At 49.5% G+C, this 27,660-nt stretch overlaps 30 non-coding genes across 30 annotated transcripts; 10 read left to right on the forward strand and 20 right to left on the reverse strand.

Annotated features, from left to right (window-relative positions):
- Positions 1–860: 860 nt before the first annotated feature.
- Trnap-cgg lies at positions 861–932 on the reverse strand. The gene has a single exon. It is a non-coding gene; the product is annotated as a tRNA-Pro (tRNA).
- Positions 933–1,167: 235 nt separating this feature from the next.
- On the forward strand, positions 1,168–1,240 carry Trnav-uac. Its single transcript has one exon. It is a non-coding gene; the product is annotated as a tRNA-Val (tRNA).
- A 601-nt stretch (positions 1,241–1,841) lies between these two features.
- Trnap-ugg lies at positions 1,842–1,913 on the reverse strand. Its single transcript has one exon. It is a non-coding gene; the product is annotated as a tRNA-Pro (tRNA).
- Positions 1,914–3,556: 1,643 nt separating this feature from the next.
- Positions 3,557–3,628, reverse strand: Trnap-cgg. The gene has a single exon. It is a non-coding gene; the product is annotated as a tRNA-Pro (tRNA).
- A 235-nt stretch (positions 3,629–3,863) lies between these two features.
- Positions 3,864–3,936, forward strand: Trnav-uac. Its single transcript has one exon. It is a non-coding gene; the product is annotated as a tRNA-Val (tRNA).
- A 601-nt stretch (positions 3,937–4,537) lies between these two features.
- On the reverse strand, positions 4,538–4,609 carry Trnap-ugg. The gene has a single exon. It is a non-coding gene; the product is annotated as a tRNA-Pro (tRNA).
- A 1,642-nt stretch (positions 4,610–6,251) lies between these two features.
- Positions 6,252–6,323, reverse strand: Trnap-cgg. The gene has a single exon. It is a non-coding gene; the product is annotated as a tRNA-Pro (tRNA).
- A 235-nt stretch (positions 6,324–6,558) lies between these two features.
- On the forward strand, positions 6,559–6,631 carry Trnav-uac. The gene has a single exon. It is a non-coding gene; the product is annotated as a tRNA-Val (tRNA).
- A 601-nt stretch (positions 6,632–7,232) lies between these two features.
- Positions 7,233–7,304, reverse strand: Trnap-ugg. The gene has a single exon. It is a non-coding gene; the product is annotated as a tRNA-Pro (tRNA).
- Positions 7,305–8,949: 1,645 nt separating this feature from the next.
- Trnap-cgg lies at positions 8,950–9,021 on the reverse strand. The gene has a single exon. It is a non-coding gene; the product is annotated as a tRNA-Pro (tRNA).
- Positions 9,022–9,256: 235 nt separating this feature from the next.
- Positions 9,257–9,329, forward strand: Trnav-uac. Its single transcript has one exon. It is a non-coding gene; the product is annotated as a tRNA-Val (tRNA).
- Positions 9,330–9,930: 601 nt separating this feature from the next.
- Positions 9,931–10,002, reverse strand: Trnap-ugg. Its single transcript has one exon. It is a non-coding gene; the product is annotated as a tRNA-Pro (tRNA).
- Positions 10,003–11,645: 1,643 nt separating this feature from the next.
- Positions 11,646–11,717, reverse strand: Trnap-cgg. The gene has a single exon. It is a non-coding gene; the product is annotated as a tRNA-Pro (tRNA).
- Positions 11,718–11,952: 235 nt separating this feature from the next.
- On the forward strand, positions 11,953–12,025 carry Trnav-uac. The gene has a single exon. It is a non-coding gene; the product is annotated as a tRNA-Val (tRNA).
- Positions 12,026–12,626: 601 nt separating this feature from the next.
- Trnap-ugg lies at positions 12,627–12,698 on the reverse strand. The gene has a single exon. It is a non-coding gene; the product is annotated as a tRNA-Pro (tRNA).
- A 2,000-nt stretch (positions 12,699–14,698) lies between these two features.
- Trnap-cgg lies at positions 14,699–14,770 on the reverse strand. Its single transcript has one exon. It is a non-coding gene; the product is annotated as a tRNA-Pro (tRNA).
- A 230-nt stretch (positions 14,771–15,000) lies between these two features.
- Trnav-uac lies at positions 15,001–15,073 on the forward strand. Its single transcript has one exon. It is a non-coding gene; the product is annotated as a tRNA-Val (tRNA).
- Positions 15,074–15,674: 601 nt separating this feature from the next.
- Trnap-ugg lies at positions 15,675–15,746 on the reverse strand. The gene has a single exon. It is a non-coding gene; the product is annotated as a tRNA-Pro (tRNA).
- Positions 15,747–17,388: 1,642 nt separating this feature from the next.
- Trnap-cgg lies at positions 17,389–17,460 on the reverse strand. Its single transcript has one exon. It is a non-coding gene; the product is annotated as a tRNA-Pro (tRNA).
- A 235-nt stretch (positions 17,461–17,695) lies between these two features.
- Trnav-uac lies at positions 17,696–17,768 on the forward strand. The gene has a single exon. It is a non-coding gene; the product is annotated as a tRNA-Val (tRNA).
- Positions 17,769–18,369: 601 nt separating this feature from the next.
- On the reverse strand, positions 18,370–18,441 carry Trnap-ugg. The gene has a single exon. It is a non-coding gene; the product is annotated as a tRNA-Pro (tRNA).
- A 1,643-nt stretch (positions 18,442–20,084) lies between these two features.
- Trnap-cgg lies at positions 20,085–20,156 on the reverse strand. The gene has a single exon. It is a non-coding gene; the product is annotated as a tRNA-Pro (tRNA).
- A 235-nt stretch (positions 20,157–20,391) lies between these two features.
- Trnav-uac lies at positions 20,392–20,464 on the forward strand. The gene has a single exon. It is a non-coding gene; the product is annotated as a tRNA-Val (tRNA).
- Positions 20,465–21,065: 601 nt separating this feature from the next.
- Trnap-ugg lies at positions 21,066–21,137 on the reverse strand. The gene has a single exon. It is a non-coding gene; the product is annotated as a tRNA-Pro (tRNA).
- Positions 21,138–22,780: 1,643 nt separating this feature from the next.
- On the reverse strand, positions 22,781–22,852 carry Trnap-cgg. The gene has a single exon. It is a non-coding gene; the product is annotated as a tRNA-Pro (tRNA).
- Positions 22,853–23,087: 235 nt separating this feature from the next.
- On the forward strand, positions 23,088–23,160 carry Trnav-uac. Its single transcript has one exon. It is a non-coding gene; the product is annotated as a tRNA-Val (tRNA).
- Positions 23,161–23,761: 601 nt separating this feature from the next.
- Trnap-ugg lies at positions 23,762–23,833 on the reverse strand. The gene has a single exon. It is a non-coding gene; the product is annotated as a tRNA-Pro (tRNA).
- A 1,642-nt stretch (positions 23,834–25,475) lies between these two features.
- On the reverse strand, positions 25,476–25,547 carry Trnap-cgg. The gene has a single exon. It is a non-coding gene; the product is annotated as a tRNA-Pro (tRNA).
- A 235-nt stretch (positions 25,548–25,782) lies between these two features.
- Positions 25,783–25,855, forward strand: Trnav-uac. The gene has a single exon. It is a non-coding gene; the product is annotated as a tRNA-Val (tRNA).
- Positions 25,856–26,456: 601 nt separating this feature from the next.
- On the reverse strand, positions 26,457–26,528 carry Trnap-ugg. The gene has a single exon. It is a non-coding gene; the product is annotated as a tRNA-Pro (tRNA).
- Positions 26,529–27,660: the final 1,132 nt, after the last annotated feature.

A 27,660-nucleotide genomic window follows, 5' to 3' on the forward strand; every position in this document is an offset into this window, starting at 1 on the left:
GCTAAGGTTTAAGCGAAGCCAAACGCACTAAACACAAGAAAGTCGGGGAAACCGAAGCACACAACTCATAACGAAAAGATTGCGGAATGCAGTGCGAAAGCAAAACTTCGAGAAGACCAACTCTGAAGCCATCGGCGAGCTAGGAATTATTCCGCACAAAAAGCGATCATGTAGGAAGAGCGAGCCGAGGCTGTCGCTCGACCACACAATAAATTTTTGCTTAATCCCAATTTGCAGTACCGGTTCGACACTAGAATACTGCGCCTTGGTTCTTCCAAAAGCGATAGTAATAAGCACGTCGACTGCAGTGTCATTTGGGGTAGTGAGTCAGACATGGAGAGGATATGGGGCGGGTGGAATATGCAACGACAGGGGCATTGCAGGGCGGCCGCCGGCTCCTTGCGCTGTGGCGCACCGGTGCCGGCGGCGGCCTGGCTGGGCTGCTGGTGCCTCCATGTAGAGCTGCCGCCGAGCCCAGGCAAAGTGCCGCTAACGAAGCGATTGCCTTTGGTGACATCTTTTGCAACAACGACTGCGCGAATCGACGGTATCTCGTAAGGAAGGAAAGAGCAGCAGCTGCCGCCGAGCCCAGGCGCCGTGCCGAACACGCAGAAGGTCCCCGGCTCGATTGCGGGCGGAAACCCGTTTTCGTCGCACTCAGCAAGACACTTGCTACGATCTCTACTGTGACCATTTAAATCAACTTCAAACGTTCCATCAGCAGGGTGCACATGGCTCAAATGAAACATGAAACGGTTTCAGAACTGGTTGTCGGATTTTAGCGCTGACTTGGAGGCCTGGAAATGCGCGAAACAGCCGCCGCCATGCGATTTGTTACCACACCGTTGTACAAAACGCAAGGGCTCGTCCGGGATTTGAACCCGGGACCTCCTGCACCCGAAGCAGGAATCATACCCCTAGACCAACGAGCCTATTCGTTCCGAAAACGCACTGCATGTGAATGACGCCACCTTTGATGGTCTCACCATGTAGGGCTGCAGCTCAGCCAGCGTTCTCCCTGTCTGTCGCGGTTGGATTGTTTCCATCGACGTTTTTTACTACAGGAACTTCACGAATCGGAGGGAGCTCGTAGCCGATGCCCTTGCTAACACAGAAGAAAAACTGTTGCTATTACGAGTCTCCGGGTGGTACATGAAAAGAACCGTCGTTTCCGTGGTGTAGCGGTTATCACGTCTGCTTTACACGCAGAAGGTCCCCGGTTCGATCCCGGGCGGGAACACAACAATTTTAATCTATGTTTCGGATTTCATTTCCGAGATGACCTCACGTCCGCGTATGCAGAGACAAGCAATGTTGTATGCTAGACGGATAGGGCGTCATTTTACTGTCAAATACTGTTGCTCTCTTATTGCGCCGGTATTTGGTAACTGAGAACGCCCCTAGCTCCATTATGGCTGGCAAAATTTATAATCCGGTTCTTCAGGGCTACTTCAAGTGCGCTTGCTACTGGCTTTCCTGAGCTCACCCTACTCGCCTTGTCACAGCTCTGTCAAAGTGTGATGCTAACTAATAATGAGAAACTCTTAGCCACGCTCAATCTTACATGCCACCCCTTGGTTGTTGCCGTCGCTAGTAAGATGAGGGTAGACTGTCGCACAATTAAGCTGAATCTCCACTCACGGTGCACATATCCCGCAAAGACAACCTTGTTTTCCGTTGCATGCAAAATAACCGTCTGCCTTTCTACCGAATTCCACCTACGTACTTTACTGGTGCCGCATTCTTGTTATATCCACGTGCTATAACAGGCGTCTACTCTTCATTGAGGAGCTGCAACCGGGGCTGAGTTCCACCTACTCTTCAGCACGGTCAAAATGGCAGGGCTCGTCCGGGATTTGAACCCGGGACCTCCTGCACCCAAAGCAGGAATCATACCCCTAGACCAACGAGCCACCTGGCTAGAGCAGTCAAGTTAATCCCAAGTAGTGGGCCTCACAGGGAACACAAACTTTCACGCGAATTCGCAAGATAAACGCTTTCTGCAGGCAGCACTCACCACTGATGAGAAGAATATTAAAGGCAACGAATAAAAAGCGAAATAACTTCATCGAGCACTGCTTATGAACAGCCAGCAGTGCCTCAGTTTCGGTATGTGGTTTCTCAGGGTTAAGAGAAGGCGAATGCACTAAACAAAAGAACATCGGGAAACCAAGCACCAACTCATAACGAAAAGATTGCACAATATACTGCAAGCAAAATTTCCAGAAGGCGGATACTGAAGACGCCGCAGACAAAAGAATTATTCTATGCAGTAACGATTATCTAGGAAGCGTGAATTGCATGTGCTGCTCCACCACACAACTTCTTTTGATACTGTTTTACTTATTCTAAATTTTCATTACCTGATCGTCTCTAAAATATTGTGCGGTTATCACCTGGTTTCCAACAGCGATAGTAGTAAGTAAATCGACTACAAAGTCTTTCAAAGTAGGTCAGACACAAAAAAAAAAAAATCGGAGCTGCGTGCAGCTCATGTCATTCTGCTTTCAATCGAGAATCTCCGGCTGGGAGTAGTGGCGTACTTCTGTAATCCAAGCTTCTGGGAGGCCGTTGTGTGGGGGAGATCTGGAAACAACTACAGATTCGACCGTTCCACGAGCTCAGGAACGGCCGCGATGCCTTCATCGAGCTCTGCAGATCGACAGATGATAGTGTAGAAATTTCGGCAAGCGGTGGCTAAGGTTTAAGCGAAGCCAAACGCACTAAACACAAGAAAGTCGGGGAAACCGAAGCACACAACTCATAACGAAAAGATTGCGGAATGCAGTGCGAAAGCAAAACTTCGAGAAGACCAACTCTGAAGCCATCGGCGAGCTAGGAATTATTCCGCACAAAAAGCGATCATGTAGGAAGAGCGAGCCGAGGCTGTCGCTCGACCACACAATAAATTTTTGCTTAATCCCAATTTGCAGTACCGGTTCGACACTAGAATACTGCGCCTTGGTTCTTCCAAAAGCGATAGTAATAAGCACGTCGACTGCAGTGTCATTTGGGGTAGTGAGTCAGACATGGAGAGGATATGGGGCGGGTGGAATATGCAACGACAGGGGCATTGCAGGGCGGCCGCCGGCTCCTTGCGCTGTGGCGCACCGGTGCCGGCGGCGGCCTGGCTGGGCTGCTGGTGCCTCCATGTAGAGCTGCCGCCGAGCCCAGGCAAAGTGCCGCTAACGAAGCGATTGCCTTTGGTGACATCTTTTGCAATAACGACTGCGCGAATCGACGGTATCTCGTAAGGAAGGAAAGAGCAGCAGCTGCCGCCGAGCCCAGGCGCCGTGCCGAACACGCAGAAGGTCCCCGGCTCGATTGCGGGCAGAAACCCGTTTTCGTCGCACTCAGCAAGACACTTGCTACGATCTCTACTGTGACCATTTAAATCAACTTCAAACGTTCCATCAGCAGGGTGCACATGGCTCAAATGAAACATGAAACGGTTTCAGAACTGGTTGTCGGATTTTAGCGCTGACTTGGAGGCCTGGAAATGCGCGAAACAGCCGCCGCCATGCGATTTGTTACCACACCGTTGTACAAAACGCAAGGGCTCGTCCGGGATTTGAACCCGGGACCTCCTGCACCCGAAGCAGGAATCATACCCCTAGACCAACGAGCCTATTCGTTCCGAAAACGCACTGCATGTGAATGACGCCACCTTTGATGGTCTCACCATGTAGGGCTGCAGCTCAGCCAGCGTTCTCCCTGTCTGTCGCGGTTGGATTGTTTCCATCGACGTTTTTTACTACAGGAACTTCACGAATCGGAGGGAGCTCGTAGCCGATGCCCTTGCTAACACAGAAGAAAAACTGTTGCTATTACGAGTCTCCGGGTGGTACATGAAAAGAACCGTCGTTTCCGTGGTGTAGCGGTTATCACGTCTGCTTTACACGCAGAAGGTCCCCGGTTCGATCCCGGGCGGGAACACAACAATTGTAATCTATATTTCGGATTTCATTTCCGAGATGTCCTCACGTCCGCGTATGCAGAGACAAGCAATGTTGTATGCTAGACGGATAGGGCGTCATTTTACTGTCAAATACTGTTGCTCTCTTATTGCGCCGGTATTTGGTAACTGAGAACGCCCCTAGCTCCATTATGGCTGGCAAAATTTATAATCCGGTTCTTCAGGGCTACTTCAAGTGCGCTTGCTACTGGCTTTCCTGAGCTCACCCTACTCGCCTTGTCACAGCTCTGTCAAAGTGTGATGCTAACTAATAATGAGAAACTCTTAGCCACGCTCAATCTTACATGCCACCCCTTGGTTGTTGCCGTCGCTAGTAAGATGAGGGTAGACTGTCGCACAATTAAGCTGAATCTCCACTCACGGTGCACATATCCCGCAAAGACAACCTTGTTTTCCGTTGCATGCAAAATAACCGTCTGCCTTTCTACCGAATTCCACCTACGTACTTTACTGGTGCCGCATTCTTGTTATATCCACGTGCTATAACAGGCGTCTACTCTTCATTGAGGAGCTGCAACCGGGGCTGAGTTCCACCTACTCTTCAGCACGGTCAAAATGGCAGGGCTCGTCCGGGATTTGAACCCGGGACCTCCTGCACCCAAAGCAGGAATCATACCCCTAGACCAACGAGCCACGTGGCTAGAGCAGTCAAGTTAATCCCAAGTAGTGGGCCTCACAGGGAACACAAACTTTCACGCGAATTCGCAAGATAAACGCTTTCTGCAGGCAGCACTCACCACTGATGAGAAGAATATTAAAGGCAACGAATAAAAAGCGAAATAACTTCATCGAGCACTGCTTATGAACAGCCAACAGTGCCTCAGTTTCGGTATGTGGTTTCTCAGGGTTAAGAGAAGGCGAATGCACTAAACAAAAGAACATCGGGAAACCAAGCACCAACTCATAACGAAAAGATTGCACAATATACTGCAAGCAAAATTTCCAGAAGACGGATACTGAAGACGCCGCAGACAAAAGAATTATTCTATGCAGTAACGATTATCTAGGAAGCGTGAATTGCATGTGCTGCTCCACCACACAACTTCTTTTGATACTGTTTTACTTATTCTAAATTTTCATTACCTGATCGTCTCTAAAATATTGTGCGGTTATCACCTGGTTTCCAACAGCGATAGTAGTAAGTAAATCAACTACAAAGTCTTTCAAAGTAGGTCAGACACAAAAAAAAAAAATCGGAGCTGCGTGCAGCTCATGTCATTCTGCTTTCAATCGAGAATCTCCGGCTGGGAGTAGTGGCGTACTTCTGTAATCCAAGCTTCTGGGAGGCCGTTGTGTGGGGGAGATCTGGAAACAACTACAGATTCGACCGTTCCACGAGCTCAGGAACGGCCGCGATGCCTTCATCGAGCTCTGCAGATCGACAGATGATAGTGTAGAAATTTCGGCAAGCGGTGGCTAAGGTTTAAGCGAAGCCAAACGCACTAAACACAAGAAAGTCGGGGAAACCGAAGCACACAACTCATAACGAAAAGATTGCGGAATGCAGTGCGAAAGCAAAACTTCGAGAAGACCAACTCTGAAGCCATCGGCGAGCTAGGAATTATTCCGCACAAAAAGCGATCATGTAGGAAGAGCGAGCCGAGGCTGTCGCTCGACCACACAATAAATTTTTGCTTAATCCCAATTTGCAGTACCGGTTCGACACTAGAATACTGCGCCTTGGTTCTTCCAAAAGCGATAGTAATAAGCACGTCGACTGCAGTGTCATTTGGGGTAGTGAGTCAGACATGGAGAGGATATGGGGCGGGTGGAATATGCAACGACAGGGGCATTGCAGGGCGGCCGCCGGCTCCTTGCGCTGTGGCGCACCGGTGCCGGCGGCGGCCTGGCTGGGCTGCTGGTGCCTCCATGTAGAGCTGCCGCCGAGCCCAGGCAAAGTGCCGCTAACGAAGCGATTGCCTTTGGTGACATCTTTTGCAATAACGACTGCGCGAATCGACGGTATCTCGTAAGGAAGGAAAGAGCAGCAGCTGCCGCCGAGCCCAGGCGCCGTGCCGAACACGCAGAAGGTCCCCGGCTCGATTGCGGGCGGAAACCCGTTTTCGTCGCACTCAGCAAGACACTTGCTACGATCTCTACTGTGACCATTTAAATCAACTTCAAACGTTCCATCAGCAGGGTGCACATGGCTCAAATGAAACATGAAACGGTTTCAGAACTGGTTGTCGGATTTTAGCGCTGACTTGGAGGCCTGGAAATGCGCGAAACAGCCGCCGCCATGCGATTTGTTACCACACCGTTGTACAAAACGCAAGGGCTCGTCCGGGATTTGAACCCGGGACCTCCTGCACCCGAAGCAGGAATCATACCCCTAGACCAACGAGCCTATTCGTTCCGAAAACGCACTGCATGTGAATGACGCCACCTTTGATGGTCTCACCATGTAGGGCTGCAGCTCAGCCAGCGTTCTCCCTGTCTGTCGCGGTTGGATTGTTTCCATCGACGTTTTTTACTACAGGAACTTCACGAATCGGAGGGAGCTCGTAGCCGATGCCCTTGCTAACACAGAAGAAAAACTGTTGCTATTACGAGTCTCCGGGTGGTACATGAAAAGAACCGTCGTTTCCGTGGTGTAGCGGTTATCACGTCTGCTTTACACGCAGAAGGTCCCCGGTTCGATCCCGGGCGGGAACACAACAATTTTAATCTATATTTCGGATTTCATTTCCGAGATGACCTCACGTCCGCGTATGCAGAGACAAGCAATGTTGTATGCTAGACGGATAGGGCGTCATTTTACTGTCAAATACTGTTGCTCTCTTATTGCGCCGGTATTTGGTAACTGAGAACGCCCCTAGCTCCATTATGGCTGGCAAAATTTATAATCCGGTTCTTCAGGGCTACTTCAAGTGCGCTTGCTACTGGCTTTCCTGAGCTCACCCTACTCGCCTTGTCACAGCTCTGTCAAAGTGTGATGCTAACTAATAATGAGAAACTCTTAGCCACGCTCAATCTTACATGCCACCCCTTGGTTGTTGCCGTCGCTAGTAAGATGAGGGTAGACTGTCGCACAATTAAGCTGAATCTCCACTCACGGTGCACATATCCCGCAAAGACAACCTTGTTTTCCGTTGCATGCAAAATTACCGTCTGCCTTTCTACCGAATTCCACCTACGTACTTTACTGGTGCCGCATTCTTGTTATATCCACGTGCTATAACAGGCGTCTACTCTTCATTGAGGAGCTGCAACCGGGGCTGAGTTCCACCTACTCTTCAGCACGGTCAAAATGGCAGGGCTCGTCCGGGATTTGAACCCGGGACCTCCTGCACCCAAAGCAGGAATCATACCCCTAGACCAACGAGCCACCTGGCTAGAGCAGTCAAGTTAATCCCAAGTAGTGGGCCTCACAGGGAACACAAACTTTCACGCGAATTCGCAAGATAAACGCTTTCTGCAGGCAGCACTCACCACTGATGAGAAGAATATTAAAGGCAACGAATAAAAAGCGAAATAACTTCATCGAGCACTGCTTATGAACAGCCAGCAGTGCCTCAGTTTCGGTATGTGGTTTCTCAGGGTTAAGAGAAGGCGAATGCACTAAACAAAAGAACATCGGGAAACCAAGCACCAACTCATAACGAAAAAATTGCACAATATACTGCAAGCAAAATTTCCAGAAGACGGATACTGAAGACGCCGCAGACAAAAGAATTATTCTATGCAGTAACGATTATCTAGGAAGCGTGAATTGCATGTGCTGCTCCACCACACAACTTCTTTTGATACTGTTTTACTTATTCTAAATTTTCATTACCTGATCGTCTCTAAAATATTGTGCAGTTATCACCTGGTTTCCAACAGCGATAGTAGTAAGTAAATCGACTACAAAGTCTTTCAAAGTAGGTCAGACACAAAAAAAAAAAAAAATCGGAGCTGCGTGTAGCTCATGTCATTCTGCTTTCAATCGAGAATCTCCGGCTGGGAGTAGTGGCGTACTTCTGTAATCCAAGCTTCTGGGAGGCCGTTGTGTGGGGGAGATCTGGAAACAACTACAGATTCGACCGTTCCACGAGCTCAGGAACGGCCGCGATGCCTTCATCGAGCTCTGCAGATCGACAGATGATAGTGTAGAAATTTCGGCAAGCGGTGGCTAAGGTTTAAGCGAAGCCAAACGCACTAAACACAAGAAAGTCGGGGAAACCGAAGCACACAACTCATAACGAAAAGATTGCGGAATGCAGTGCGAAAGCAAAACTTCGAGAAGACCAACTCTGAAGCCATCGGCGAGCTAGGAATTATTCCGCACAAAAAGCGATCATGTAGGAAGAGCGAGCCGAGGCTGTCGCTCGACCACACAATAAATTTTTGCTTAATCCCAATTTGCAGTACCGGTTCGACACTAGAATACTGCGCCTTGGTTCTTCCAAAAGCGATAGTAATAAGCACGTCGACTGCAGTGTCATTTGGGGTAGTGAGTCAGACATGGAGAGGATATGGGGCGGGTGGAATATGCAACGACAGGGGCATTGCAGGGCGGCCGCCGGCTCCTTGCGCTGTGGCGCACCGGTGCCGGCGGCGGCCTGGCTGGGCTGCTGGTGCCTCCATGTAGAGCTGCCGCCGAGCCCAGGCAAAGTGCCGCTAACGAAGCGATTGCCTTTGGTGACATCTTTTGCAATAACGACTGCGCGAATCGACGGTATCTCGTAAGGAAGGAAAGAGCAGCAGCTGCCGCCGAGCCCAGGCGCCGTGCCGAACACGCAGAAGGTCCCCGGCTCGATTGCGGGCGGAAACCCGTTTTCGTCGCACTCAGCAAGACACTTGCTACGATCTCTACTGTGACCATTTAAATCAACTTCAAACGTTCCATCAGCAGGGTGCACATGGCTCAAATGAAACATGAAACGGTTTCAGAACTGGTTGTCGGATTTTAGCGCTGACTTGGAGGCCTGGAAATGCGCGAAACAGCCGCCGCCATGCGATTTGTTACCACACCGTTGTACAAAACGCAAGGGCTCGTCCGGGATTTGAACCCGGGACCTCCTGCACCCGAAGCAGGAATCATACCCCTAGACCAACGAGCCTATTCGTTCCGAAAACGCACTGCATGTGAATGACGCCACCTTTGATGGTCTCACCATGTAGGGCTGCAGCTCAGCCAGCGTTCTCCCTGTCTGTCGCGGTTGGATTGTTTTCATCGACGTCTTTTACTGCAGGAACTTCACGAATCGGAGGGAGCTCGTAGCCGATGCCCTTGCTAACACAGAAGAAAAACTGTTGCTATTACGAGTCTCCGGGTGGTACATGAAAAGAACCGTCGTTTCCGTGGTGTAGCGGTTATCACGTCTGCTTTACACGCAGAAGGTGCCCGGTTCGATGCCGGGCGGGAACACAACAATTTTAATCTATATTTCGGATTTCATTTCCGAGATGACCTCACGTCCGCGTATGCAGAGACAAGCAATGTTGTATGCTAGACGGATAGGGCGTCATTTTACTGTCAAATACTGTAGCTCTCTTATTGCACCGGTATTTGGTAACTGAGAACGCCCCTAGCTCCATTATGGCTGGCAAAATTTATAATCCGGTTCTTCAGGGCTACTTCAAGTGCGCTTGCTACTGGCTTTCCTGAGCTCACCCTACTCGCCTTGTCACAGCTCTGTCAAAGTGTGATACTAACTAATAATCAGAAACTCTTAGCCACGATCAATCTTACATGCCACCCCTTGGTTGTTGCCGTCGCTAGTAAGATGAGGGTAGACTGTCGCACAATTAAGCTGAATCTCCACTCACGGTGCACATATCCCGCAAAGACAACCTTGTTTTCCGTTGCATGCAAAATTACCGTCTGCCTTTCTACCGAATTCCACCTACGTACTTTACTGGCGCCGCATTCTTGTTATATCCACGTGCTATAACAGGCATCTACTCTTCATTGAGGAGCTGCAACCGGGGCTGAGTTCCACCTACGCTTCAGCACGATCAAAATGGCAGGGCTCGTCCGGGATTTGAACCCGGGACCTCCTGCACCCAAAGCAGGAATCATACCCCTAGACCAACGAGCCACCTGGCTGGAGCAGTCAAGTTAATCCCAAGTAGCGGGCCTCACAGGGAACACAAACTTTCACGCGAATTCGCAAGATAAACGCTTTCTGCAGGCAGCACTCACCACTGTTGAGAAGAATATTAAAGGCAACGAATAAAAAGCGAAATAACTTCATCGAGCACTGCTTATGAACAGCCGGCAGTGCCTCAGTTTCGGTATGTGCTTTCTCAGGGTTAAGAGGAGGCGAATGCACTAAACAAAAGAACATCGGGAAACCAAGCACCAACTCATAACGAAAAGATTGCAAAATGTACTGCAAGCAAAATTTCCAGAAGACGGATACTGAAGACGCCGCAGACAAAAGAATTATTCTATGCAGTAACGATTATCTAGGAAGCGTGAATTGCATGTGCTGCTCCACCACACAACTTCTTTTGATACTGTTTTACTTATTCTAAATTTTCATTACCTGATCGTCTCTAAAATACTGTGCGGTTATCACCTGGTTTCCAACAGCGATAGTAGTAAGAAAATCGACTACAATGTCTTTCAAAGTAGGTCAGACACAAAAAAAAAAAAAATCGGAGCTGCGTGTAGCTCATGTCATTCTGCTTTCAATCGTGAATCTCCGGCTGGGAGTAGTGGCGTACTTCTGTAATCCAAGCTTCTGGGAGTCCGTTGTGTGGGAGAGATCTGGAAACAACTACAGATTCGACCGTTCCACGAGCTCAGGAACGGCCGCGATGCCTTCATCGAGCTCTGCAGATCGACAGATGATAGTGTGGAAATTTCGGCAAGCGGTGGCTAAGGGTTAAGAGAAGCCAAACGCACTAAACACAAGAAAGTCGGGAAACCGAAGCACACAACTCATAACGAAAAGATTGTGGAATGCAGTGCGAAAGCAAAACTTCGAGAAGACCAACTCCGAAGCCATCGGCGAGCTAGGAATTATTCCGCACAAGAAGCGATCATGTAGGAAGAGCGAGCCGAGGCTGTCGCTCGACCACACAATAAATTTTTGCTTAATCCCAATTTGCAGTACCGGTTCGACACTAGAATACTGCGCCTTGGTTCTTCCAAATGCGATAGTAATAAGCACGTCGACTGCAGTGTCATTTGGGGTAGTGAGTCAGACATGGAGAGGATATGGGGCGGGTGGAATATGCAACGACAGGGGCATTGCAGGGCGGCCGCCGGCTCCTTGCGCTGTGGCGCACCGGTGGCGGCGGCGGCCTGGCTGGGCTGCTGGTGCCTCCATGTAGAGCTGCCGCCGAGCCCAGGCAAAGTGCCGCTAACGAAGCGATTGCCTTTGGTGACATCTTTTGCAATAACGACTGCGCGAATCGACGGTATCTCGTAAGGAAGGAAAGAGCAGCAGCTGCCGCCGAGCCCAGGCGCCGTGCCGAACACGCAGAAGGTCCCCGGCTCGATTGCGGGCGGAAACCCGTTTTCGTCGCACTCAGCAAGACACTTGCTACGATCTCTACTGTGACCATTTAAATCAACTTCAAACGTTCCATCAGCAGGGTGCACATGGCTCAAATGAAACATGAAACGGTTTCAGAACTGGTTGTCGGATTTTAGCGCTGACTTGGAGGCCTGGAAATGCGCGAAACAGCCGCCGCCATGCGATTTGTTACCACACCGTTGTACAAAACGCAAGGGCTCGTCCGGGATTTGAACCCGGGACCTCCTGCACCCGAAGCAGGAATCATACCCCTAGACCAACGAGCCTATTCGTTCCGAAAACGCACTGCATGTGAATGACGCCACCTTTGATGGTCTCACCATGTAGGGCTGCAGCTCAGCCAGCGTTCTCCCTGTCTGTCGCGGTTGGATTGTTTTCATCGACGTCTTTTACTGCAGGAACTTCACGAATCGGAGGGAGCTCGTAGCCGATGCCCTTGCTAACACAGAAGAAAAACTGTTGCTATTACGAGTCTCCGGGTGGTACATGAAAAGAACCGTCGTTTCCGTGGTGTAGCGGTTATCACGTCTGCTTTACACGCAGAAGGTGCCCGGTTCGATGCCGGGCGGGAACACAACAATTTTAATCTATATTTCGGATTTCATTTCCGAGATGACCTCACGTCCGCGTATGCAGAGACAAGCAATGTTGTATGCTAGACGGATAGGGCGTCATTTTACTGTCAAATACTGTAGCTCTCTTATTGCACCGGTATTTGGTAACTGAGAACGCCCCTAGCTCCATTATGGCTGGCAAAATTTATAATCCGGTTCTTCAGGGCTACTTCAAGTGCGCTTGCTACTGGCTTTCCTGAGCTCACCCTACTCGCCTTGTCACAGCTCTGTCAAAGTGTGATACTAACTAATAATCAGAAACTCTTAGCCACGATCAATCTTACATGCCAACCCTTGGTTGTTGCCGTCGCTAGTAAGATGAGGGTAGACTGTCGCACAATTAAGCTGAATCTCCACTCACGGTGCACATATCCCGCAAAGACAACCTTGTTTTCCGTTGCATGCAAAATTGCCGTCTGCCTTTCTACCGAATTCCACCTACGTACTTTACTGGCGCCGCATTCTTGTTATATCCACGTGCTATAACAGGCATCTACTCTTCATTGAGGAGCTGCAACCGGGGCTGAGTTCCACCTACGCTTCAGCACGATCAAAATGGCAGGGCTCGTCCGGGATTTGAACCCGGGACCTCCTGCACCCAAAGCAGGAATCATACCCCTAGACCAACGAGCCACCTGGCTGGAGCAGTCAAGTTAATCCCAAGTAGTGGGCCTCACAGGGAACACAAACTTTCACGCGAATTCGCAAGATAAACGCTTTCTGCAGGCAGCACTCACCACTGTTGAGAAGAATATTAAAGGCAACGAATAAAAAGCGAAATAACTTCATCGAGCACTGCTTATGAACAGCCGGCAGTGCCTCAGTTTCGGTATGTGCTTTCTCAGGGTTAAGAGGAGGCGAATGCACTAAACAAAAGAACATCGGGAAACCAAGCACCAACTCATAACGAAAAGATTGCAAAATGTACTGCAAGCAAAATTTCCAGAAGACGGATACTGAAGACGCCGCAGACAAAAGAATTATTCTATGCAGTAACGATTATCTAGGAAGCGTGAATTGCATGTGCTGCTCCACCACACAACTTCTTTTGATACTGTTTTACTTATTCTAAATTTTCATTACCTGATCGTCTCTAAAATACTGTGCGGTTATCACCTGGTTTCCAACAGCGATAGTAGTAAGAAAATCGACTACAATGTCTTTCAAAGTAGGTCAGACACAAAAAAAAAAAAAATCGGAGCTGCGTGTAGCTCATGTCATTCTGCTTTCAATCGTGAATCTCCGGCTGGGAGTAGTGGCGTACTTCTGTAATCCAAGCTTCTGGGAGTCCGTTGTGTGGGAGAGATCTGGAAACAACTACAGATTCGACCGTTCCACGAGCTCAGGAACGGCCGCGATGCCTTCATCGAGCTCTGCAGATCGACAGATGATAGTGTGGAAATTTCGGCAAGCGGTGGCTAAGGGTTAAGAGAAGCCAAACGCACTAAACACAAGAAAGTCGGGAAACCGAAGCACACAACTCATAACGAAAAGATTGTGGAATGCATTGCGAAAGCAAAACTTCGAGAAGACCAACTCCGAAGCCATCGGCGAGCTAGGAATTATTCCGCACAAGAAGCGATCATGTAGGAAGAGCGAGCCGAGGCTGTCGCTCGACCACACAATAAATTTTTGCTTAATCCCAATTTGCAGTACCGGTTCGACACTAGAATACTGCGCCTTGGTTCTTCCAAAAGCGATAGTAATAAGCACGTCGACTGCAGTGTCATTTGGGGTAGTGAGTCAGACATGGAGAGGATATGGGGCGGGTGGAATATGCAACGACAGGGGCATTGCAGGGCGGCCGCCGGCTCCTTGCGCTGTGGCGCACCGGTGGCGGCGGCGGCCTGGCTGGGCTGCTGGTGCCTCCATGTAGAGCTGCCGCCGAGCCCAGGCAAAGTGCCGCTAACGAAGCGATTGCCTTTGGTGACATCTTTTGCAATAACGACTGCGCGAATCGACGGTATCTCGTAAGGAAGGAAAGAGCAGCAGCTGCCGCCGAGCCCAGGCGCCGTGCCGAACACGCAGAAGGTCCCCGGCTCGATTGCGGGCGGAAACCCGTTTTCGTCGCACTCAGCAAGACACTTGCTACGATCTCTACTGTGACCATTTAAATCAACTTCAAACGTTCCATCAGCAGGGTGCACATGGCTCAAATGAAACATGAAACGGTTTCAGAACTGGTTGTCGGATTTTAGCGCTGACTTGGAGGCCTGGAAATGCGCGAAACAGCCGCTGCCGCCGAGCCCAGGCAAAGTGCCGCTAACGAAGCGATTGCCTTTGGTGACATCTTTTGCAATAACGACTGCGCGAATCGACGGTATCTCGTAAGGAAGGAAAGAGCAGCAGCTGCCGCCGAGCCCAGGCGCCGTGCCGAACACGCAGAAGGTCCCCGGCTCGATTGCGGGCGGAAACCCGTTTTCGTCGCACTCAGCAAGACACTTGCTACGATCTCTACTGTGACCATTTAAATCAACTTCAAACGTTCCATCAGCAGGGTGCACATGGCTCAAATGAAACATGAAACGGTTTCAGAACTGGTTGTCGGATTTTAGCGCTGACTTGGAGGCCTGGAAATGCGCGAAACAGCCGCCGCCATGCGATTTGTTACCACACCGTTGTACAAAACGCAAGGGCTCGTCCGGGATTTGAACCCGGGACCTCCTGCACCCGAAGCAGGAATCATACCCCTAGACCAACGAGCCTATTCGTTCCGAAAACGCACTGCATGTGAATGACGCCACCTTTGATGGTCTCACCATGTAGGGCTGCAGCTCAGCCAGCGTTCTCCCTGTCTGTCGCGGTTGGATTGTTTTCACTCTTTTACTGCAGGAACTTCACGAATCGGAGGGAGCTCGTAGCCGATGCCCTTGCTAACACAGAAGAAAAACTGTTGCTATTACGAGTCTCCGGGTGGTACATGAAAAGAACCGTCGTTTCCGTGGCGTAGCGGTTATCACGTCTGCTTTACACGCAGAAGGTGCCCGGTTCGATGCCGGGCGGGAACACAACAATTTTAATCTATATTTCGGATTTCATTTCCGAGATGACCTCACGTCCGCGTATGCAGAGACAAGCAATGTTGTATGCTAGACGGATAGGGCGTCATTTTACTGTCAAATACTGTAGCTCTCTTATTGCACCGGTATTTGGTAACTGAGAACGCCCCTAGCTCCATTATGGCTGGCAAAATTTATAATCCGGTTCTTCAGGGCTACTTCAAGTGCGCTTGCTACTGGCTTTCCTGAGCTCACCCTACTCGCCTTGTCACAGCTCTGTCAAAGTGTGATACTAACTAATAATCAGAAACTCTTAGCCACGATCAATCTTACATGCCACCCCTTGGTTGTTGCCGTCGCTAGTAAGATGAGGGTAGACTGTCGCACAATTAAGCTGAATCTCCACTCACGGTGCACATATCCCGCAAAGACAACCTTGTTTTCCGTTGCATGCAAAATTACCGTCTGCCTTTCTACCGAATTCCACCTACGTACTTTACTGGCGCCGCATTCTTGTTATATCCACGTGCTATAACAGGCATCTACTCTTCATTGAGGAGCTGCAACCGGGGCTGAGTTCCACCTACGCTTCAGTACGATTAAAATGGCAGGGCTCGTCCGGGATTTGAACCCGGGACCTCCTGCACCCAAAGCAGGAATCATACCCCTAGACCAACGAGCCACCTGGCTGGAGCAGTCAAGTTAATCCCAAGTAGTGGGCCTCACAGGGAACACAAACTTTCACGCGAATTCGCAAGATAAACGCTTTCTGCAGGCAGCACTCACCACTGTTGAGAAGAATATTAAAGGCAACGAATAAAAAGCGAAATAACTTCATCGAGCACTGCTTATGAACAGCCTGCAGTGCCTCAGTTTCGGTATGTGCTTTCTCAGGGTTAAGAGGAGGCGAATGCACTAAACAAAAGAACATCGGGGAACCAAGCACCAACTCATAACGAAAAGATTGCAAAATGTACTGCAAGCAAAATTTCCAGAAGACGGATACTGAAGACGCCGCAGACAAAAGAATTATTCTATGCAGTAACGATTATCTAGGAAGCGTGAATTGCATGTGCTGCTCCACCACACAACTTCTTTTGATACTGTTTTACTTATTCTAAATTTTCATTACCTGATCGTCTCTAAAATACTGTGCGGTTATCACCTGGTTTCCAACAGCGATAGTAGTAAGAAAATCGACTACAATGTCTTTCAAAGTAGGTCAGACACAAAAAAAAAAAAATCGGAGCTGCGTGTAGCTCATGTCATTCTGCTTTCAATCGTGAATCTCCGGCTGGGAGTAGTGGCGTACTTCTGTAATCCAAGCTTCTGGGAGTCCGTTGTGTGGGAGAGATCTGGAAACAACTACAGATTCGACCGTTCCACGAGCTCAGGAACGGCCGCGATGCCTTCATCGAGCTCTGCAGATCGACAGATGATAGTGTGGAAATTTCGACAAGCGGTGGCTATGGGTTAAGAGAAGCCAAACGCACTAAACACAAGAAAGTCGGGAAACCGAAGCACACAACTCATAACGAAAAGATTGTGGAATGCATTGCGAAAGCAAAACTTCGAGAAGACCAACTCCGAAGCCATCGGCGAGCTAGGAATTATTCCGCACAAGAAGCGATCATGTAGGAAGAGCGAGCCGAGGCTGTCGCTCGACCACACAATAAATTTTTGCTTAATCCCAATTTGCAGTACCGGTTCGACACTAGAATACTGCGCCTTGGTTCATCCAAAAGCGATAGTAATAAGCACGTCGACTGCAGTGTCATTTGGGGTAGTGAGTCAGACATGGAGAGGATATGGGGCGGGTGGAATATGCAACGACAGGGGCATTGCAGGGCGGCCGCCGGCTCCTTGCGCTGTGGCGCACCGGTGGCGGCGGCGGCCTGGCTGGGCTGCTGGTGCCTCCATGTAGAGCTGCCGCCGAGCCCAGGCAAAGTGCCGCTAACGAAGCGATTGCCTTTGGTGACATCTTTTGCAATAACGACTGCGCGAATCGACGGTATCTCGTAAGGAAGGAAAGAGCAGCAGCTGCCGCCGAGCCCAGGCGCCGTGCCGAACACGCAGAAGGTCCCCGGCTCGATTGCGGGCGGAAACCCGTTTTCGTCGCACTCAGCAAGACACTTGCTACGATCTCTACTGTGACCATTTAAATCAACTTCAAACGTTCCATCAGCAGGGTGCACATGGCTCAAATGAAACATGAAACGGTTTCAGAACTGGTTGTCGGATTTTAGCGCTGACTTGGAGGCCTGGAAATGCGCGAAACAGCCGCCGCCATGCGATTTGTTACCACACCGTTGTACAAAACGCAAGGGCTCGTCCGGGATTTGAACCCGGGACCTCCTGCACCCGAAGCAGGAATCATACCCCTAGACCAACGAGCCTATTCGTTCCGAAAACGCACTGCATGTGAATGACGCCACCTTTGATGGTCTCACCATGTAGGGCTGCAGCTCAGCCAGCGTTCTCCCTGTCTGTCGCGGTTGGATTGTTTTCATCGACGTCTTTTACTGTAGGAACTTCACGAATCGGAGGGAGCTCGTAGCCGATGCCCTTGCTAACACAGAAGAAAAACTGTTGCTATTACGAGTCTCCGGGTGGTACATGAAAAGAACCGTCGTTTCCGTGGTGTAGCGGTTATCACGTCTGCTTTACACGCAGAAGGTGCCCGGTTCGATGCCGGGCGGGAACACAACAATTTTAATCTATATTTCGGATTTCATTTCCGAGATGACCTCACGTCCGCGTATGCAGAGACAAGCAATGTTGTATGCTAGACGGATAGGGCGTCATTTTACTGTCAAATACTGTAGCTCTCTTATTGCACCGGTATTTGGTAACTGAGAACGCCCCTAGCTCCATTATGGCTGGCAAAATTTATAATCCGGTTCTTCAGGGCTACTTCAAGTGCGCTTGCTACTGGCTTTCCTGAGCTCACCCTACTCGCCTTGTCACAGCTCTGTCAAAGTGTGATACTAACTAATAATCAGAAACTCTTAGCCACGATCAATCTCACATGCCACCCCTTGGTTGTTGCCGTCGCTAGTAAGATGAGGGTAGACTGTCGCACAATTAAGCTGAATCTCCACTCACGGTGCACATATCCCGCAAAGACAACCTTGTTTTCCGTTGCATGCAAAATTACCGTCTGCCTTTCTACCGAATTCCACCTACGTACTTTACTGGCGCCGCATTCTTGTTATATCCACGTGCTATAACAGGCATCTACTCTTCATTGAGGAGCTGCAACCGGGGCTGAGTTCCACCTACGCTTCAGTACGATCAAAATGGCAGGGCTCGTCCGGGATTTGAACCCGGGACCTCCTGCACCCAAAGCAGGAAACATACCCCTAGACCAACGAGCCACCTGGCTGGAGCAGTCAAGTTAATCCCAAGTAGTGGGCCTCACAGGGAACACAAACTTTCACGCGAATTCGCAAGATAAACGCTTTCTGCAGGCAGCACTCACCACTGTTGAGAAGAATATTAAAGGCAACGAATAAAAAGCGAAATAACTTCATCGAGCACTGCTTATGAACAGCCGGCAGTGCCTCAGTTTCGGTATGTGCTTTCTCAGGGTTAAGAGGAGGCGAATGCACTAAACAAAAGAACATCGGGGAACCAAGCACCAACTCATAACGAAAAGATTGCAAAATGTACTGCAAGCAAAATTTCCAGAAGACGGATACTGAAGACGCCGCAGACAAAAGAATTATTCTATGCAGTAACGATTATCTAGGAAGCGTGAATTGCATGTGCTGCTCCACCACACAACTTCTTTTGATACTGTTTTACTTATTCTAAATTTTCATTACCTGATCGTCTTTAAAATACTGTGCGGTTATCACCTGGTTTCCAACAGCGATAGTAGTAAGAAAATCGACTACAATGTCTTTCAAAGTAGGTCAGACACAAAAAAAAAAAAAATCGGAGCTGCGTGTAGCTCATGTCATTCTGCTTTCAATCGTGAATCTCCGGCTGGGAGTAGTGGCGTACTTCTGTAATCCAAGCTTCTGGGAGTCCGTTGTGTGGGAGAGATCTGGAAACAACTACAGATTCGACCGTTCCACGAGCTCAGGAACGGCCGCGATGCCTTCATCGAGCTCTGCAGATCGACAGATGATAGTGTGGAAATTTCGACAAGCGGTGGCTATGGGTTAAGAGAAGCCAAACGCACTAAACACAAGAAAGTCGGGAAACCGAAGCACACAACTCATAACGAAAAGATTGTGGAATGCAGTGCGAAAGCAAAACTTCGAGAAGACCAACTCCGAAGCCATCGGCGAGCTAGGAATTATTCCGCACAAGAAGCGATCATGTAGGAAGAGCGAGCCGAGGCTGTCGCTCGACCACACAATAAATTTTTGCTTAATCCCAATTTGCAGTACCGGTTCGACACTAGAATACTGCGCCTTGGTTCTTCCAAAAGCGATAGTAATAAGCACGTCGACTGCAGTGTCATTTGGGGTAGTGAGTCAGACATGGAGAGGATATGGGGCGGGTGGAATATGCAACGACAGGGGCATTGCAGGGCGGCCGCCGGCTCCTTGCGCTGTGGCGCACCGGTGGCGGCGGCGGCCTGGCTGGGCTGCTGGTGCCTCCATGTAGAGCTGCCGCCGAGCCCAGGCAAAGTGCCGCTAACGAAGCGATTGCCTTTGGTGACATCTTTTGCAATAACGACTGCGCGAATCGACGGTATCTCGTAAGGAAGGAAAGAGCAGCAGCTGCCGCCGAGCCCAGGCGCCGTGCCGAACACGCAGAAGGTCCCCGGCTCGATTGCGGGCGGAAACCCGTTTTCGTCGCACTCAGCAAGACACTTGCTACGATCTCTACTGTGACCATTTAAATCAACTTCAAACGTTCCATCAGCAGGGTGCACATGGCTCAAATGAAACATGAAACGGTTTCAGAACTGGTTGTCGGATTTTAGCGCTGAATTGGAGGCCTGGAAATGCGCGAAACAGCCGCCGCCATGCGATTTGTTACCACACCGTTGTACAAAACGCAAGGGCTCGTCCGGGATTTGAACCCGGGACCTCCTGCACCCGAAGCAGGAATCATACCCCTAGACCAACGAGCCTATTCGTTCCGAAAACGCACTGCATGTGAATGACGCCACCTTTGATGGTCTCACCATGTAGGGCTGCAGCTCAGCCAGCGTTCTCCCTGTCTGTCGCGGTTGGATTGTTTTCATCGACGTCTTTTACTGTAGGAACTTCACGAATCGGAGGGAGCTCGTAGCCGATGCCCTTGCTAACACAGAAGAAAAACTGTTGCTATTACGAGTCTCCGGGTGGTACATGAAAAGAACCGTCGTTTCCGTGGTGTAGCGGTTATCACGTCTGCTTTACACGCAGAAGGTGCCCGGTTCGATGCCGGGCGGGAACACAACAATTTTAATCTATATTTCGGATTTCATTTCCGAGATGACCTCACGTCCGCGTATGCAGAGACAAGCAATGTTGTATGCTAGACGGATAGGGCGTCATTTTACTGTCAAATACTGTAGCTCTCTTATTGCACCGGTATTTGGTAACTGAGAACGCCCCTAGCTCCATTATGGCTGGCAAAATTTATAATCCGGTTCTTCAGGGCTACTTCAAGTGCGCTTGCTACTGGCTTTCCTGAGCTCACCCTACTCGCCTTGTCACAGCTCTGTCAAAGTGTGATACTAACTAATAATCAGAAACTCTTAGCCACGATCAATCTTACATGCCACCCCTTGGTTGTTGCCGTCGCTAGTAAGATGAGGGTAGACTGTCGCACAATTAAGCTGAATCTCCACTCACGGTGCACATATCCCGCAAAGACAACCTTGTTTTCCGTTGCATGCAAAATTACCGTCTGCCTTTCTACCGAATTCCACCTACGTACTTTACTGGCGCCGCATTCTTGTTATATCCACGTGCTATAACAGGCATCTACTCTTCATTGAGGAGCTGCAACCGGGGCTGAGTTCCACCTACGCTTCAGTACGATCAAAATGGCAGGGCTCGTCCGGGATTTGAACCCGGGACCTCCTGCACCCAAAGCAGGAATCATACCCCTAGACCAACGAGCCACCTGGCTGGAGCAGTCAAGTTAATCCCAAGTAGTGGGCCTCACAGGGAACACAAACTTTCACGCGAATTCGCAAGATAAACGCTTTCTGCAGGCAGCACTCACCACTGTTGAGAAGAATATTAAAGGCAACGAATAAAAAGCGAAATAACTTCATCGAGCACTGCTTATGAACAGCCGGCAGTGCCTCAGTTTCGGTATGTGCTTTCTCAGGGTTAAGAGGAGGCGAATGCACTAAACAAAAGAACATCGGGGAACCAAGCACCAACTCATAACGAAAAGATTGCAAAATGTACTGCAAGCAAAATTTCCAGAAGACGGATACTGAAGACGCCGCAGACAAAAGAATTATTCTATGCAGTAACGATTATCTAGGAAGCGTGAATTGCATGTGCTGCTCCACCACACAACTTCTTTTGATACTGTTTTACTTATTCTAAATTTTCATTACCTGATCGTCTCTAAAATACTGTGCGGTTATCACCTGGTTTCCAACAGCGATAGTAGTAAGAAAATCGACTACAATGTCTTTCAAAGTAGGTCAGACACAAAAAAAAAAAAAATCGGAGCTGCGTGTAGCTCATGTCATTCTGCTTTCAATCGTGAATCTCCGGCTGGGAGTAGTGGCGTACTTCTGTAATCCAAGCTTCTGGGAGTCCGTTGTGTGGGAGAGATCTGGAAACAACTACAGATTCGACCGTTCCACGAGCTCAGGAACGGCCGCGATGCCTTCATCGAGCTCTGCAGATCGACAGATGATAGTGTGGAAATTTCGACAAGCGGTGGCTATGGGTTAAGAGAAGCCAAACGCACTAAACACAAGAAAGTCGGGAAACCGAAGCACACAACTCATAACGAAAAGATTGTGGAATGCAGTGCGAAAGCAAAACTTCGAGAAGACCAACTCCGAAGCCATCGGCGAGCTAGGAATTATTCCGCACAAGAAGCGATCATGTAGGAAGAGCGAGCCGAGGCTGTCGCTCGACCACACAATAAATTTTTGCTTAATCCCAATTTGCAGTACCGGTTCGACACTAGAATACTGCGCCTTGGTTCTTCCAAAAGCGATAGTAATAAGCACGTCGACTGCAGTGTCATTTGGGGTAGTGAGTCAGACATGGAGAGGATATGGGGCGGGTGGAATATGCAACGACAGGGGCATTGCAGGGCGGCCGCCGGCTCCTTGCGCTGTGGCGCACCGGTGGCGGCGGCGGCCTGGCTGGGCTGCTGGTGCCTCCATGTAGAGCTGCCGCCGAGCCCAGGCAAAGTGCCGCTAACGAAGCGATTGCCTTTGGTGACATCTTTTGCAATAACGACTGCGCGAATCGACGGTATCTCGTAAGGAAGGAAAGAGCAGCAGCTGCCGCCGAGCCCAGGCGCCGTGCCGAACACGCAGAAGGTCCCCGGCTCGATTGCGGGCGGAAACCCGTTTTCGTCGCACTCAGCAAGACACTTGCTACGATCTCTACTGTGACCATTTAAATCAACTTCAAACGTTCCATCAGCAGGGTGCACATGGCTCAAATGAAACATGAAACGGTTTCAGAACTGGTTGTCGGATTTTAGCGCTGACTTGGAGGCCTGGAAATGCGCGAAACAGCCGCCGCCATGCGATTTGTTACCACACCGTTGTACAAAACGCAAGGGCTCGTCCGGGATTTGAACCCGGGACCTCCTGCACCCGAAGCAGGAATCATACCCCTAGACCAACGAGCCTATTCGTTCCGAAAACGCACTGCATGTGAATGACGCCACCTTTGATGGTCTCACCATGTAGGGCTGCAGCTCAGCCAGCGTTCTCCCTGTCTGTCGCGGTTGGATTGTTTTCATCGACGTCTTTTACTGTAGGAACTTCACGAATCGGAGGGAGCTCGTAGCCGATGCCCTTGCTAACACAGAAGAAAAACTGTTGCTATTACGAGTCTCCGGGTGGTACATGAAAAGAACCGTCGTTTCCGTGGTGTAGCGGTTATCACGTCTGCTTTACACGCAGAAGGTGCCCGGTTCGATGCCGGGCGGGAACACAACAATTTTAATCTATATTTCGGATTTCATTTCCGAGATGACCTCACGTCCGCGTATGCAGAGACAAGCAATGTTGTATGCTAGACGGATAGGGCGTCATTTTACTGTCAAATACTGTAGCTCTCTTATTGCACCGGTATTTGGTAACTGAGAACGCCCCTAGCTCCATTATGGCTGGCAAAATTTATAATCCGGTTCTTCAGGGCTACTTCAAGTGCGCTTGCTACTGGCTTTCCTGAGCTCACCCTACTCGCCTTGTCACAGCTCTGTCAAAGTGTGATACTAACTAATAATCAGAAACTCTTAGCCACGATCAATCTTACATGCCACCCCTTGGTTGTTGCCGTCGCTAGTAAGATGAGGGTAGACTGTCGCACAATTAAGCTGAATCTCCACTCACGGTGCACATATCCCGCAAAGACAACCTTGTTTTCCGTTGCATGCAAAATTACCGTCTGCCTTTCTACCGAATTCCACCTACGTACTTTACTGGCGCCGCATTCTTGTTATATCCACGTGCTATAACAGGCATCTACTCTTCATTGAGGAGCTGCAACCGGGGCTGAGTTCCACCTACGCTTCAGTACGATCAAAATGGCAGGGCTCGTCCGGGATTTGAACCCGGGACCTCCTGCACCCAAAGCAGGAATCATACCCCTAGACCAACGAGCCACCTGGCTGGAGCAGTCAAGTTAATCCCAAGTAGTGGGCCTCACAGGGAACACAAACTTTCACGCGAATTCGCAAGATAAACGCTTTCTGCAGGCAGCACTCACCACTGTTGAGAAGAATATTAAAGGCAACGAATAAAAAGCGAAATAACTTCATCGAGCACTGCTTATGAACAGCCGGCAGTGCCTCAGTTTCGGTATGTGCTTTCTCAGGGTTAAGAGGAGGCGAATGCACTAAACAAAAGAACATCGGGGAACCAAGCACCAACTCATAACGAAAAGATTGCAAAATGTACTGCAAGCAAAATTTCCAGAAGACGGATACTGAAGACGCCGCAGACAAAAGAATTATTCTATGCAGTAACGATTATCTAGGAAGCGTGAATTGCATGTGCTGCTCCACCACACAACTTCTTTTGATACTGTTTTACTTATTCTAAATTTTCATTACCTGATCGTCTTTAAAATACTGTGCGGTTATCACCTGGTTTCCAACAGCGATAGTAGTAAGAAAATCGACTACAATGTCTTTCAAAGTAGGTCAGACACAAAAAAAAAAAAATCGGAGCTGCGTGTAGCTCATGTCATTCTGCTTTCAATCGTGAATCTCCGGCTGGGAGTAGTGGCGTACTTCTGTAATCCAAGCTTCTGGGAGTCCGTTGTGTGGGAGAGATCTGGAAACAACTACAGATTCGACCGTTCCACGAGCTCAGGAACGGCCGCGATGCCTTCATCGAGCTCTGCAGATCGACAGATGATAGTGTGGAAATTTCGACAAGCGGTGGCTATGGGTTAAGAGAAGCCAAACGCACTAAACACAAGAAAGTCGGGAAACCGAAGCACACAACTCATAACGAAAAGATTGTGGAATGCAGTGCGAAAGCAAAACTTCGAGAAGACCAACTCCGAAGCCATCGGCGAGCTAGGAATTATTCCGCACAAGAAGCGATCATGTAGGAAGAGCGAGCCGAGGCTGTCGCTCGACCACACAATAAATTTTTGCTTAATCCCAATTTGCAGTACCGGTTCGACACTAGAATACTGCGCCTTGGTTCTTCCAAAAGCGATAGTAATAAGCACGTCGACTGCAGTGTCATTTGGGGTAGTGAGTCAGACATGGAGAGGATATGGGGCGGGTGGAATATGCAACGACAGGGGCATTGCAGGGCGGCCGCCGGCTCCTTGCGCTGTGGCGCACCGGTGGCGGCGGCGGCCTGGCTGGGCTGCTGGTGCCTCCATGTAGAGCTGCCGCCGAGCCCAGGCAAAGTGCCGCTAACGAAGCGATTGCCTTTGGTGACATCTTTTGCAATAACGACTGCGCGAATCGACGGTATCTCGTAAGGAAGGAAAGAGCAGCAGCTGCCGCCGAGCCCAGGCGCCGTGCCGAACACGCAGAAGGTCCCCGGCTCGATTGCGGGCGGAAACCCGTTTTCGTCGCACTCAGCAAGACACTTGCTACGATCTCTACTGTGACCATTTAAATCAACTTCAAACGTTCCATCAGCAGGGTGCACATGGCTCAAATGAAACATGAAACGGTTTCAGAACTGGTTGTCGGATTTTAGCGCTGACTTGGAGGCCTGGAAATGCGCGAAACAGCCGCCGCCATGCGATTTGTTACCACACCGTTGTACAAAACGCAAGGGCTCGTCCGGGATTTGAACCCGGGACCTCCTGCACCCGAAGCAGGAATCATACCCCTAGACCAACGAGCCTATTCGTTCCGAAAACGCACTGCATGTGAATGACGCCACCTTTCATGGTCTCACCATGTAGGGCTGCAGCTCAGCCAGCGTTCTCCCTGTCTGTCGCGGTTGGATTGTTTTCATCGACGTCTTTTACTGCAGGAACTTCACGAATCGGAGGGAGCTCGTAGCCGATGCCCTTGCTAACACAGAAGAAAAACTGTTGCTATTACGAGTCTCCGGGTGGTACATGAAAAGAACCGTCGTTTCCGTGGTGTAGCGGTTATCACGTCTGCTTTACACGCAGAAGGTGCCCGGTTCGATGCCGGGCGGGAACACAACAATTTTAATCTATATTTCGGATTTCATTTCCGAGATGACCTCACGTCCGCGTATGCAGAGACAAGCAATGTTGTATGCTAGACGGATAGGGCGTCATTTTACTGTCAAATACTGTAGCTCTCTTATTGCACCGGTATTTGGTAACTGAGAACGCCCCTAGCTCCATTATGGCTGGCAAAATTTATAATCCGGTTCTTCAGGGCTACTTCAAGTGCGCTTGCTACTGGCTTTCCTGAGCTCACCCTACTCGCCTTGTCACAGCTCTGTCAAAGTGTGATACTAACTAATAATCAGAAACTCTTAGCCACGATCAATCTTACATGCCACCCCTTGGTTGTTGCCGTCGCTAGTAAGATGAGGGTAGTCTGTCGCACAATTAAGCTGAATCTCCACTCACGGTGCACATATCCCGCAAAGACAACCTTGTTTTCCGTTGCATGCAAAATTACCGTCTGCCTTTCTACCGAATTCCACCTACGTACTTTACTGGCGCCGCATTCTTGTTATATCCACGTGCTATAACAGGCATCTACTCTTCATTGAGGAGCTGCAACCGGGGCTGAGTTCCACCTACGCTTCAGTACGATCAAAATGGCAGGGCTCGTCCGGGATTTGAACCCGGGACCTCCTGCACCCAAAGCAGGAATCATACCCCTAGACCAACGAGCCACCTGGCTGGAGCAGTCAAGTTAATCCCAAGTAGTGGGCCTCACAGGGAACACAAACTTTCACGCGAATTCGCAAGATAAACGCTTTCTGCAGGCAGCACTCACCACTGTTGAGAAGAATATTAAAGGCAACGAATAAAAAGCGAAATAACTTCATCGAGCACTGCTTATGAACAGCCGGCAGTGCCTCAGTTTCGGTATGTGCTTTCTCAGGGTTAAGAGGAGGCGAATGCACTAAACAAAAGAACATCGGGGAACCAAGCACCAACTCATAACGAAAAGATTGCAAAATGTACTGCAAGCAAAATTTCCAGAAGACGGATACTGAAGACGCCGCAGACAAAAGAATTATTCTATGCAGTAACGATTATCTAGGAAGCGTGAATTGCATGTGCTGCTCCACCACACAACTTCTTTTGATACTGTTTTACTTATTCTAAATTTTCATTACCTGATCGTCTCTAAAATACTGTGCGGTTATCACCTGGTTTCCACCAGCGATAGTAGTAAGAAAATCGACTACAATGTCTTTCAAAGTAGGTCAGACACAAAAAAAAAAAAAAAATCGGAGCTGCGTGTAGCTCATGTCATTCTGCTTTCAATCGTGAATCTCCGGCTGGGAGTAGTGGCGTACTTCTGTAATCCAAGCTTCTGGGAGTCCGTTGTGTGGGAGAGATCTGGAAACAACTACAGATTCGACCGTTCCACGAGCTCAGGAACGGCCGCGATGCCTTCATCGAGCTCTGCAGATCGACAGATGATAGTGTGGAAATTTCGACAAGCGGTGGCTATGGGTTAAGAGAAGCCAAACGCACTAAACACAAGAAAGTCGGGAAACCGAAGCACACAACTCATAACGAAAAGATTGTGGAATGCAGTGCGAAAGCAAAACTTCGAGAAGACCAACTCCGAAGCCATCGGCGAGCTAGGAATTATTCCGCACAAGAAGCGATCATGTAGGAAGAGCGAGCCGAGGCTGTCGCTCGACCACACAATAAATTTTTGCTTAATCCCAATTTGCAGTACCGGTTCGACACTAGAATACTGCGCCTTGGTTCTTCCAAAAGCGATAGTAATAAGCACGTCGACTGCAGTGTCATTTGGGGTAGTGAGTCAGACATGGAGAGGATATG

This window comes from Schistocerca americana, chromosome 2, assembly GCF_021461395.2.
Source record: "Schistocerca americana isolate TAMUIC-IGC-003095 chromosome 2, iqSchAmer2.1, whole genome shotgun sequence".
Taxonomy (NCBI): Eukaryota; Metazoa; Arthropoda; class Insecta; order Orthoptera; family Acrididae; genus Schistocerca; species Schistocerca americana.